This window comes from Piliocolobus tephrosceles, chromosome 20 (genome assembly GCF_002776525.5).
Source record: "Piliocolobus tephrosceles isolate RC106 chromosome 20, ASM277652v3, whole genome shotgun sequence".
Taxonomy (NCBI): Eukaryota; Metazoa; Chordata; class Mammalia; order Primates; family Cercopithecidae; genus Piliocolobus; species Piliocolobus tephrosceles.
In genome coordinates, this window is record NC_045453.1 from 3,949,515 (window position 1) to 3,960,080 (window position 10,566).

At 41.3% G+C, this 10,566-nt stretch overlaps 1 pseudogene; it reads right to left on the reverse strand.

The window, feature by feature from the left end:
• Positions 1–9,961: 9,961 nt before the first annotated feature.
• On the reverse strand, positions 9,962–10,444 carry LOC113225029 (annotated as a pseudogene).
• Between the last annotated feature and the right edge of the window lie 122 nt (positions 10,445–10,566).

Consider the following 10,566-nt stretch of genomic DNA (forward strand, 5'->3'; position numbering starts at 1 on the left):
TTTAATGTAATGATGCCCTCTTTTTTTAATGTAATGATGCCCTGATATTGAAAATTTGGTAATTGTCTCTTTTTTCTTGATCAACTGGCTAGTTTTATCAATTTTATTTATTTATTTAAATAATAAACTTTGGACCTAACAGCTGTATAGTTATGATATGGAAAGAGAAATGAACTTGGAGATAGACCAACAGAAATTTTCCAAGGTCATTTCTATTAAGAAGAGAGAGAAAAAGTTTATTATTATTTTCTTAATTAATGAAACTCATGTCACCATGGGATGGTGGCACGCATTTAGGTGGGAGAGAAGGCGGGCAAAGATAAATGACTACCGCTCCGGAGAACAGCCACGCAGGCAGGACGAAATCACACCAGGCCTTGTTTATCTTTAGGATCCAAAATAGAATGATATTTAAACCGACTAGCTCTGGGCACGGTGCCCATCACAGACCCTTATATGATTTTCTATTCAAGTTATGCCAGAAGCAGAGTCAATCTGAGTCATCCAAGACTCTTTGAACTTAATTTTTATTAAAAATATTTTAATCTTTTCAATCCTTAGTTCATATTGGAGACCTGTTTTGACCACCTCTAAGGCCAATGTGCTGAAACCAGATTCACTAATTATGAATTAACCATTTATTTCTCATTGTTAACGTATGGCCTTTCTCTTTTGCCTTATATAATAATGACCTCTAACAATTTTCATCAACGAAGACTGGACATGTCAGGTATACATAGGAGGCCCTGAACACACACATATACACCTGGAGAAAGTTCTCATTTTAGCATGTTATGGCATTCTGGATTGAGGCCACAGGGTCTGCTTCTTCTGTTTTAGATCTACGTATCATGGCATTATTTATTTATCAAAAAATAATAAAAACAAAAATATAAAACTTGGGATTCATTTTGATTTTAGGAAATAACCTGAAACACACTGTAGCATGAAGACAAAAGCATTACATTGTTCATTTCAAATACTTTAATCGTTTAATGGCTCTGGACAAAAAGGAGGGCAATAGTCAAATGGCATACGTAAAGCAAATACAGGTACATTTTTAGTAATTAAGCAAATATAATTATGAACCAATATTAATTCTCACCCTAGCCATTTTATGCCTTTAGGTAGTGTTTTACGATTGTTATCCAAATAAAAAAAGGGGGTCCATTTGGACCCCCATTGGTCATATATTTACATTTCATAAAATATAAGACACATTCTTTGTATACTTTGTGTTTCAGAAATGCAGGAGAATGGGAAAGACCAAATTGCAACTCCAATTGGGTCTTTGTTGTTTTTTTTTTTAACTTTTATTTTAGGTTTGGGAGGACATATGAAGGTTTGGTTACATAGGAAAAGTTGTGTCACAGAGGTTTGTTATCCTTTCTACTCCTCTCTCTCTTGCCACCCTCTACCCGCAAGGAGACCCCAGCGTCTGTTGTTCCTTTCTTTGTGTTCACGAGTTCTCATCATTTAGCTCTCATTTCTAATTGAAAGCATGTGGCATTTGGTTTTTCGTTCCTGCATTAGTTTGCTAACGATAATGGTCTCCAATTCCATCCATATTCCCACAAAAGACGTGATCTTGTTCTTTTCCATGGCTACACAGTATTCCATGGTGTATACTTACCACATTTTCTTTATCCAACCTGTCATTGATGGGCATTTAGGTTGATTCCATGCCTTTGCTATTGTGAATAGTACTGCAATGAACATCCTCAGGTGTGTCTCTTTATAATACAATGATTTATAGTCTTCTGTGTGTATACCCACTAGTGGGTTCTTTAATATTAACCTAATAAAACTAGTTTGTAGTTTTATTTGTGGATTAAATAAATAAATCCATTTATTTATTTATTTATTTATGGACAATTTATGGATTAAAAGCAGATTCTCTTAAAGGGAATATCATATTTCTGAATTTTTATCAACCTTCTGAAAAAAGTGCTTACATGTTTTGCTGCTATAATATTGTTTGCCTATTTTCCTCTAGGTCATTTGTCATTTTCTTATTGATTTGTAGTTATTCTTCATACATATTATGGATAGCAATCTTTTTATGGTACAATGCACATAGAATTTTTGTTCTACTCTGATTGTCTTTTAATTTTGTACTTACTTGTACCTTCTCCTGCATGCATTTTGTTATGAAGAGGTTATGCATTTTAGTCAAGTCTGTCACTCATCATTTTAAATAATTCTCTTCTGTCCTTGGTATTAGCTTCTTTTCCTTTAAGTTCATTCATTCCTATTGTTCATCTACATTTTTTTAATGTTGTTTATTTTCCTGAAATTGACTGTTGATATATTTAGGCACAGAAGTAGATCAGTAGGGACAGCTGACATAGGTTCCTCTGAATTGGTGTATGTTTATTTTGTCAACAGGCCTCTTTCTTGAGGTTGAGGGATGAGTGCAGACTTTTGTGTGTGCATGAGTGTGCATGTATCAGGGAGTGTCAACTGGAAGACTATTTTAAACTGAGTGGATGAAAAGCAAGCAAGCTCACTTTGCTTTATCTTATCTCCTACCCAGTTGTGAAAAGAAATTAGTTTGGGGAAGCATATTAGAAGTGAACATCAAAGTGTTAACAGAGAGTTGAAATAATGAGTGGCTTCTGTTTTATTCTTTTTGCTTATCTTTGTGTCTGAGTTTTATAGCATAAAATGCTAGTTAACCTTCCTCTCACCTCTAAACAAAGAATGGCAAAGGAATCTTGCTTTGACTCACCCACCAAGTCTTTGTACAAGGGAATTTGCAATCCCATTTCTTGCCTGGATTCAGCCTGTCCAGCAATTTGGAAAGATAACATCTTAAGTAGAATTCAGAGAACATTTCTCAGAAATGAAGCATACTTAAAGTCTATTTATAAGTAAGATATTAAAAGCAATTTGTACTGTTGATCACAGCTGGAGGTACAGTAACAAATGTTGATAGGTGATTTTATTTTTAACTGACCACATCTAACAAGCAACATTTCATTATCTGTTCCAGCCTACTCAAGAGGAACTCTATTGCTTAGCCATGAAGGACTTTGAAAACGAGGAGACTGTGTACTTCTTGTGTCCAATCCAAGATTGCATAAGGGCTGCCTGACATTAAAGAATTGATGCCTCCAGCTTTGTTCTTTTGGCTTAGGATTGTCTTGGTAATGCAGGCTCTTTTTTGGTTCCATATGAACTTTAAAGTAGTTTTTTCCAATTCTGTGAAGAAAGTCATTGGTAGCTTAATGGGGATGGCATTGAATCTATAAATTACCTTGGGCAGTATGGCCATTTTCACAATATTGATTCTTCCTATCCATGAGCCTGGAATGTTCTTCCATTTGTTTGTGTCCTCTTTTATTTCATTGAGCAGTGGTTTGTAGTTCTCCTTAAAGAGGTCCTTCACATCTCTTGTAAGTTGGATTCTGAGATATTTTATTCTCTTTGAAGCAATTGTGAATGAGAGTTCACTCATGATTTGGCTCTCTGTCTGTTATTGGTGTGTAGGAATGCTTGTGATTTTTGCACGTTGATTTTATATCCTCAGACTTTGCTGAAGTTGCTTATCAGCTTAAGGAGGTTTAGGCTGAGATGATGGGGTTTTCTAAATATACAATTATGTCATCTGCAAACAGGGACAATTTGACTTCCTCAAACCAACCCCAATGTCCATCAATGACAGACTGGATTAAGAAAATGTGGCATGTATACACTATGAAATACTGTGCAGCCACAAAAAAAGATGAGTTCATGTCCTTTGTAGGGACATGGATGAAGCTGGAAGCCATCATTCTGAGCAAACTATCAAAAGGACAGAAAACCAAACACTGCATGTTCTCACTCATAGGTGGGAACTGAACAATGAGAACACTTGGACACAGGGTGGGGAACATCACACACTGGGATCTGTCATGAGGCCGGGGGAGGGGAGAGGGATAACATTAGGAGAAATGCCTGATGTAAATGACAAGTTAATGGGTGCAGCACACCAACATGGCACATGTATATATATGTAACAAACCTGCACATTGTGCACATATACCCGAGAACTTAAAGTATTAAAAAAAAAAAAATTGACACAGAGGAACAAAAAGACTTAGGAATATACTGAAATGGGCAATCAATATTTCTTCCAGGATGTAATAATGTCATCTTCAGAAATAAGAAATATGAATTCAGGCTGCCCTCTAAGTGATGAATAGTGTATAAAAGGGTAAGTCGTGGAAGGATGTCCAGCCAAGCACATGGCCAGTACATTTTCTGAATAAAGCAACATCTTTTATTTGAATACTTTGTCTTCAGTCTCCATAGGATTGAGCCATGGAAGGCAGCTGGAGAGGCAGCTTGGCACGGTGGCTAAGGCCGTTAATTTTAGGTTCATGCAGACCAGTGTTGATTCCAGTTAATTTCTTATTGGTTGTGTGACATTGGGCACATTATTAGCTCCCTAAATTGTAGTTTCCCAATTTAAAAAATTGAGGTTTATTAATTTCTGCTTCATAGAGCTCTTGTGATGATTAAAGTAAGTAATGCATTTGAAATGCATTTGTCGTCTACTTGGCACATGGTAAGAGGTCATGGAGCTGCGATTCTGGTAGGCCACTGATCAATTCTCATGTCTCATCTTGATGTGTCAGCACATTTGATGCTTTATCCTCCTTGATGAATTTAATTCAACTAAGCTCCCAGAGCATCATGCTCTCTTGGTTTTCCTCCTACCTCACTGGAATGAACCTTCTCAGTGTCCTTTGCTGCTTCTTATTCATCAATATTGGGGAGTTCTAGGTCTGAGGCATTAGACTCTTTTCTGCAGTCATAGCCTTGACAATCCCTTTCAGTCTCATGGCTTAAAATCTCTCCTACTTACAAGACAATTCCACTTAGATGTCGACAGCACTTCAAAGGCAACGTATCCTAAACAAAGGTTTTTATCCTCCTTCAAGCAAAAAATCCAGTCTGAACTTTCTCCTGTTATATCCATCTCTGTCAGTGGCAACTTCATTCTTTCAGTTACTCAGACTAAAACTGTGATGTTATCTTGACTTCTTCCTTTCTCTTCAATCTATGAGTGACTGTATTTTCAACAGATACATAGAGTCTGACCATTTCCCACCCTCTTCTCTACTGCCCTCCATCTAAGCCCTATTAGCTGTCACTTAGATTTTGTGATGCCCATGCAACAGGTTTTCTACTTTTATACTTTCCCTCCTTCTCAGTCTGTTTGGACCACAGAAGCCAGAGGCATATATTTGAAAATATATCAGATCATGTCAGCACTGTCCAATAACCTCCATCTTTACTATAACCCCTAAATGTGTGCCCTCCCCCGTTACTTTTCTGACACAATCTCCTTTTTCTCTTTCCTCATTGCTTCACTCTATCCATGTGGTCTTCCTGCTACTTCTTGAACACACTGGGCATGGTCCCACCTCAGGGCCTTTGTACTCGCTCTTCTCATTGCCTGACACTCTCTTGCCCTAGATAACTTTTACACCCTTCCTGAAATGTCACTTCTTCAAAGAGTCTTTTCACAAATACCTCATTTAAAACTGTGGTCTTTTTTGCTCAGCACTTTCTCTCTCTCTTTTTTTTTTTTTTTTTTTTTTTGAGATGGAGTCTCCCTCTTTTGCCTAGGCTGGAGTGCAATGACATGATCTCGGCTCACTGCAACCTCCACCTCCCGAGTTCAAGCGATTCTTCTGCCTCAGCCTCCTGTGTAGCCAGGATTACAGGGATCTGCCATCATGCCTGGATAATTTTTGTATTTTGTTTCACCATGTTGGCCATGCTGGTCTTGAACTCCTGACCTCAGCTGATCTGCCCGCCTCAGCTTCCCAAAGTGCTGAGATTACAGGTGTGAGCCACCGTGCCCAGCCTTCTCATCTTCTTTCTATATCTTCTTTTGCTCCAGAACCCTATCACCATCTGACATACTATGTATTTATTCATATGACTTTTTTATCTGCTCCCCACTTTTGAATGTATGCTCCATGAATGTATGTCTAATTTTCAGGACCTGAAAGAGTTCCTGGAACATATTAAACTCCCAACAATTATTTATGGGAAAAGGAGGCAGAGCAAGATGCCTGAATGGAAGGATCCACTGATTGTCCTCCCTCCCGTATACAAAGGCACCAATTTAATAACTGTCTATGCAAAAAACACCTTCATAAGAATGAGCATGCATAGTACTTGATTTTAAGTTCTTACCACTGAACAAGGCACTGAAGAAATAGAAATCACAGTCCTCAATTAAGGTGCCACCTTGCACTCCCCACTCCCTCTCCCCTGTCAGTAGCAGCATGCAAAGAGAATCTCTGAGTGTTGGAGGAGGGAGGGAGAACTCGCCAATTGTGAGGCAGTGAACTCGGTGCTGCCCAGTTCGAGCAGAAAGGAAAATTGGACCAAACGCAGCTGAGGCCCATCCACAGAGGAAGCATTTAAACCAGCCCTAAGGAGAGGGGAATTGCTGATCCCAGTGGTCGGAATTTGAATACCTTCAAACTTTTCCATTGTGGGCTGAAGGGCTTTGGGTCTCTAAGTAAACTTGAAGCCAGTCTAAACCACGACAACTGCGACTCTTAGGCGAGTCCTAGTGCTGAACTGAGCCTAGAGACAGTGGACTGGGGGGCACATGACCTTCTAAAACAGTAGCTGGGGCAGCTAAGGGAGTTCTAACATCATCCTCCCCTGACCCCATGCTGCACGACTCACAGCTCCAAAAGAGACCATTTCCTCCCATTTGAGGAGAGGAGAGAGAAGAGTAGGAAGAACATTGTCTTGCATCTTGGATACCAGCTCAGTCACAGCAGGATCAGGTGCCAGATAATTGTGAGACCCCCTCCCAGGCCCCAGCTCCTGAAAAACATCTCTAGACACACCCTGGGCCAGAAGGGAACCCACTTCCTTGAAGGCAAGGACCCAATCCTGGAAGCATTAATCACCTGCTAACTAAAGAGCCCTTGTGCCCTGAATAACCAGCAGTGATAACCAGGTTCCACATTGATGGCCTTGGGTGAACCTATGAGACTTTCTGGCTTATGGTGACACTGAAGGGCAGAACTCCTTCTGCTAGAGAAAAGCAGAGAAAAAATAAAGGGACCTTTGTCTTACACCTTTTAGGTACCAGCTTGGCCACAAGGAGGTGGGCTCTTGGGGTCCTCGGTTCTAGGACTTGACTCTTGAACATTTCTGGACCTGTCATGGGCCAGAGGGGAGCCTACTGCCCTAAACGGTTAGTCCCAGGTCAGGCAGCATTCACCACAAGCTGACTTAAGAACCCCTGGGGCTTAAGGGACATCAGCAGTAGTCTGGCAGTATTCTTTGTGGCTTGTGGTTTTGGTGGCCACGAAGTAAGGCTCCTCTGCTTTTGGAAAGGAGAGGGAAGAGTCGGGGAGGACTGAGTCTTGTGGTTTGAGTACAAGCTCAGCTGCAGTACAATAGAACACCAGGTAGATTTCTAAGGTTTGTGACTCTGGTCTCGGACTCCCCACGGGAACCTCTGTACCCACCTGGGGCCTGGGGTACCTTTCTGCCCTGAAAGGAAGGACACAGTCCTGGCTGGCTTTGCCACTTGCTGATTGCAGAGCCCCAGGGCCTTGAGAAGTAGCCAGGCAGTGGTTGCAGCAGGCCTTGGGAGAGACAGACAGTAGCCAGGGAGTGGTTGCAGCAGGCCTTGGGTGAGACCTAGTGCTGTGCTGGCTTCAGGTCTGACCCAATGCAGTCACAGTGCTGGTGGCCACAGTAATGCTTGTGTCACTCCATCCTCAGCTTTAGGTAGCTCAGAAAAGAGAGAGAGAGAGAGAGACTGACCCATTTGTTTGGGAGAAAGTAAGGGAAGAGAACAAGAACCTCTGCCTGGTAATCCAAAGAATTTTCTTAGATCTTATCTAAGACCATCAAGGTGGTATCTCTAAGAGTCTGCAAGAACCACAGTATTACTGGGTTTAAGGTGCCCCTAAAGCAGATATAGCTTAGATCACAACACTCAAGACCTTTTGAATATTTGGAAAGACTTCCCAAGAAGGACAGGTATAAACAAGCTCAGACAGTGAAGGCTGCAATAAACACCCTACTCTTCAATGCCCAGACACTGAAGAACGTCTACTAGCATCAACACCATCCAGGAAAATATGACCTCGCCAAATGGACTAAATAAGGCAGGAGAGGTCATTCCCAGAGAGACAGATATGTGACTTTTCTGACAGATAATTCACAATAGCTGTGTTGAGGAAACTCAAAGAAATTCACCTTGAGATGGTGGGCACCTGTAATCCCAGGTACGTGGGAGGCTGAGGCAGGGAGGCTGAGGCAGGAGAATTGCTTGAACCCAGGAGGTGGAGGTTGCAGTTAGCCAAGACCGTGCCACTGCACTCCAGGCTGGGCAGCAAGAGCAAAACTCCATCTCAAAAAAAAAAAAAAGGCAAAGGACATGAACAGACACTTTTCTCTTTTTTTCACTTTTATTTTAAGATCAAAGGTATGTGTGCAGGGGGTACAGGTTTGTTACATAGGTAAATGTGTGACATGGGAGTTAGTTGTACAGATTATTTCATCACGCAGATTTATTATATTTTTTTTGAGACAGAGTCTTGCTGTGTCACCCAGGCTGGAGTGCAGTGGCACCACCTTGGCTCATGGCAACCTCTGCCTCCCTGGTTTAAGCGATTCTTGTGCCTCAGCCTCCCAAGTAGCTGGGATTACAGGCACATGCCACCATGCTTAGCTAATTTTTGTATTTTTAGTGGAGATGAGGTTTCGCCATATTGGCCAGGCTGGTCTCGAACTCCTGACCTCAAGTGATCTGCTTGCTTCAGCCTCCCAAAGTTCTGGGATTACAGGCATGAGCCACTGTGCTCACCCCCATCACCCAGGTAATAAGCTTAGTGTCTATTAGTTATTTTTTCTGCTTCTCTCCCTCCTCCCACCTTCCACCCTCCAAGAGGCCCCAGTGTGATTGTTCCCCTTTGTGTTTCTGTGTGTTCTCATAATTTAGCTCCCTCTTGTAAGTGAAAACATGTGGTATTTGGTTTTCTGTTCCTGTGCTAGTTTGCTAAGGATAATGGCTTCCAGCTCCATTCATGTCCCTGCAAAGGACATGACCTCATTCTTTTTTGAGCCTGCATAGTATTCCATGGCATATATGTACCACATTTTCTTTATCCAGTCTATTATTGATGGGCATTTGGATTGATTCCATGTCTTTACTATTGTGAATAATGCTGCAATGAACACATGCATGTATGTATCTTTATAATAGAATGATTTATATTCCTTTGGGTATAGACCCAGTAATGGGATTGCCGGGTCGAATGGTAGTTCTGTCTTTAGGTCTTTAGGAATTGCCACACTGTCTTCCACAATGGCTGAACTAATTTACACTCCCACCAGCAGTGCATAAGCATTCCTTTTTTCTTCACAACCCTGCCAGCATCTGTTCTTTTTATTTATTTATTTTTCTGAGACAGAAGTTTCACTCTTGTTGCCCAGGCTGGAGTGCAACGGTGCAGTCTTGGCTCACTGCAGCCTCCGCCTCCTGGGTTCAAGTGATTCTCCTGCCTCAGCCTCCCAAGTAGCTGGATTTACAGGTGCCCACCACCATGCCCAATTAATTTTTGTATTTTTAGTAGAGATGGAATCTCGCCACGTTGACCAGGCGGGTCTCAAACTCCTGACCTCAGGTGATCTGCCTGCCTAGGCCTCCCAAAGTGCTGGGATTACAGATGTGAGCCACTGCACTTGGCCAGCATCTGTTATTTTTGACTTTTTGGTAATAGCCATTCTGACTGGTGTGAGATGGTATCTTATTGTGGTTTTAATTCACATTTCTGTAATGGTCAGTGATGTTGAGCTTTTCCCCTATGATTGTTGGCCGCATGTATGTCTTGTTTTGAGAAATGTCTGTGCATATTTTCTTTGCCCACTTTTTTTTTTTTTTCAGCCCAGAGGTCTTTCATTTATTTTTTTTTAACACCTATTATGCCATGAATTCATAGGGAATAGGTTCCAGCAGCTCAGGCTCCTTCCCATTGGTCCTCACAAAGTGTGCTTCTCTGGGTGGAGCAGGCTGGCGCTTCAGTTGAACCCAGGTACCTTTCTCTTTGGCTTCTTTCTTTTTCTGATCATTTTCCTTCACGTGTTTCAGGAAGCTATCTCGGCTCTTAGAGTGTTTAATGTGCTCAATACACACATTAATTCTCTTGGCAAGAATCTTGCCCTTAACTTGTTTGTTTACAACAATGCCAACAGCATGCTGGGTAACGTTGTAGACTCTCCCAGTTTTGCCATGGTAACACTTGTGGGGCATTCCTTTTTGAACAGTACCCATTCCCTTGATGTCTACAATATCACCTTTCTTACAGATTCGCATATACGTGGCCAAAGGACCAACTCCATGTTTTCTAAAAGGCCTAGAGAACATATATCGGGTGCCTCTCCTCTTTCCCTTTGTGTTCATCATTTTGGCGAATTACTGGAAGATGGCGGTTCCGGCCGAAAGGAAAAAATCTTTGCCCACTTTTTAATGGGGTTGTTTGTTTTTATTGTAAATTTGTTTAAGTTCCTTATAGATGCTGGATATTA